Raw genomic sequence first — 3,210 nt, forward strand, 5'->3', positions numbered from 1 at the left:
GAATTTGGTCTTTTCCCTTTGGCAGGACCTTCTCTGCCTTGTCCCCTCCCACACACTTGGCTCCCTTTCACATACAGACCATCACCTTAAGACCCTTCACCTACATTCTGTCTTCTTTGAGTGTGGGACAGAAGTGCAGATGTGATCTCATCCAGTTTGATTGAGTCTTTCCCGTACGTCAATGTTGTCACCAAGTGTTCATAGGAATTTGGCAAAGAACACAGTAATATTATTGCTTTGTCCTCATCATCAACCTTCACATCAAGTTTCTGCAAGTCATTGATCACTTGATTAAAACTGTTGAGATGTTGTTGCAAATCAGCACCTTCCTGCATCTTCAGGCCATAGAGTCTCTGTTTCAAATACAGCTTATTTGTTAGAGACTTGGACATGAACCGCTTCTCTAATGTCTCCCACACCTCTGTTGGTGATGTCAGATCCATAACATGATACATCACCTCATCTGATAGACAAAGTCGTATGGTTCCTGCAGCTTTCTCCTTCAACTCTTTCCAATCCAGTTGATCCATACACTTTGGTTTATTCTCACTCAGTGCCTTTGATAGACCTTGTTGAGCCAACACATCCTTAACCCTCCTTTGCCACAACCTGAAATTACCACTTCCATTGAATTTCCCCACCTCGAATTTGGCACCTGGGTTAAGAGCCATCTGATACCAATTGTTGGCAACAAGCAAACAATCAAATAGTAAAGAGTATAGAGACAAGAGAATAACACAAGAGACTTGGTAACGAGGTTCGGCCAATTGTGCCTACGTCCCCAGGAGCGTTGGGCGGCTACCACTATATATTATTAGAGAATAAGGATTAGTGTTTTACTATTCTTCTCCTTGTTACATTAGGTTTACATAACATCAATATATATAGCCCTCTACCCCAACCCCTTTACATCAGCCCAAGCCCATAACTTGTATTGCTGTTATCTAGAGATATGAGTCATTGCACAACATGATGCAACAACAATGAACACAATAGTAAAACCATCTTTACCAGGTAATATGTGTTTAGATTGGTTGCTTGATATTGGTGCTATTGACCATATTACATATGATTTGAGCATTTTGATTAACCAAAAATCCATTTTCCTTATCCTAATAACTCTGCCAAACGGTGCAAAATTTAATACATCCATAAGTGGTACTATTATTTTAACATACTCCCACACCCTTGTTGATGTCTTGTGTGTGCCAAATTTTCAAGTTAATCTGATTTCAGTTAACAAGTTAATTCAGTCCTTGAATTATCATTTAATCTTTCATCAAAACTCTTATGCTGTTGTGCATAATTCTACCAAGAAGATGATTGGTTTAACTAGACTTAAACAATACTTGTTTGTCATCAACATCTTCCCTGAAGTCAAAAGTTCCACACACAACTCTGCTCACAATACAATTTCTGATCTTACTAGTGTTCTTAGTCTTTGGCATTTACGATTTGGTCATGTATCCACTTCTGCTATGAAAGTACTATCAAGTTTATTTCATGTTATTCCTTTTTGTACCAAACAAGTTATTATGCCTTGTGATGTATGTCATATGAGTAGACAAAAAAGCTATCATTTTGTAATAGTAAATCTAATTCAAAAAATATTTCCAATTACTTCATGCTGATATATGTGCCTTTTTTCTGTTACTTCCATGTTAGGCCACAACTATTTTCTCACTTTAGTTGATGAGTTTACCCGATTTATTTTAGTTATCACGATGAAAACTAAAAGCGGAACCAGATAAAACATTGTAAAATTTGTAGTCTTTCTTGAAACTCAGTTTGACACCAAACTCGAGTATCTCAGCAGTGAGAATGGTCCATGATTTTTATTGAATGATTTATTCATTTTTAAGAGAATCATTCATCAAAGGTCATGTGTGGGTACACCTCAACATAATTGTGTGGTTGAAAGAAAGCACCAATACATTCTTAATGTCGTGCATATAATCAACATATTACCTAGTCCTTTATTCGAAAACTCATTCCCTTATCATATGCTTCATGGTTGTATGCCCACTCTAGAGTCTTTAAATATGTTTGGTTCTCTTGTGTATGTTCATACTCTTACTTCTATTAGAGGCAAGTTTGATCCTAAAGCTAGGAAGCCTGTTTTTTTGGGATATAAAGAGGGTACCAATGGTTATTTGTTATATAATCTTGGTTCTAATAAAATCTTTCTTTCCAGAGATGTTGTCTTCTATGAGAGTCATTTTCCTTTCAACTTACCCGTGTCTTCTTCCTCTACTCTTCTCATTTTTTCAGATCCAACTCTGATTCCTTTTGACTATGATTCACATCCTCTTGAGTCATCTTCTCTTGACATCTCAAACACAAACCAAAACACCCCTCTAAATGAGTCTGTTCCTCCTACCATTCCTCTCAGACAGTCCGAAAGGTCAAGAAAATCCCCTTCACATTTACAAGATTATCATTGTAACCTTGCCAAATCCTGTCGGTTATAAGAATATTTGCTTCCCTATTACTGCCAATCCTGAGCCAACCATATATAAGGAAGCCTCCAAATTTCCTCATTGGCAAACAACTATGGAGATTGAGTTACAAGCTTTTGATCATAACAAACTTGGTCTTTAGTTGATCTTCCACCATAGAAGGTTCCCATTCTTGGGTCCCTAGCTCTGTCACTCACCTAGATGGGGGTGAATAGGTGATATAATACACGATGACTGTTGGTCGATAAACAAAGAAAAAACACAAAATTATACACTATTTAATCAATTATACACAGATTTAATCAATTAACTCGATATGATATTAATCGATTAACTAAACACCTTAATCAATTATTTAGTTCTTGTTCAGTGAAAACAATTTTCTTTTGATCTCCAAGATTACCAAGATTCAACTACACTTATATGCACTTATTATAGACAATTAAAAACAATGAATGCACAATACAAAATATGTAATTAACACAAAATTATATGCATGTCAAGTTAAGTAAATCAAGTTATATGTAAATGTAAAAAGATAAGGGAAAAGAAGAATGAGAGATGCCTTTTATCCTGGTTCGTTTGCGGGTCCACTTGCAAACTACATCCAGGCCTCCCCTTCTAATCTCGGGAGATTTTTCTTCAGTATGGAAAACCAATGTTCCTTACAAACACACTTCCAATACAAGACGCAAGATGCTACTTTCTTGATCTCTATGAACTTAACAACCTTGGTTTGACCTGTCACTCT

The sequence above is a fragment of the Lupinus angustifolius genome, chromosome LG16, assembly GCF_001865875.1.
Source record: "Lupinus angustifolius cultivar Tanjil chromosome LG16, LupAngTanjil_v1.0, whole genome shotgun sequence".
Lineage (NCBI taxonomy): Eukaryota > Viridiplantae > Streptophyta > Magnoliopsida > Fabales > Fabaceae > Lupinus > Lupinus angustifolius.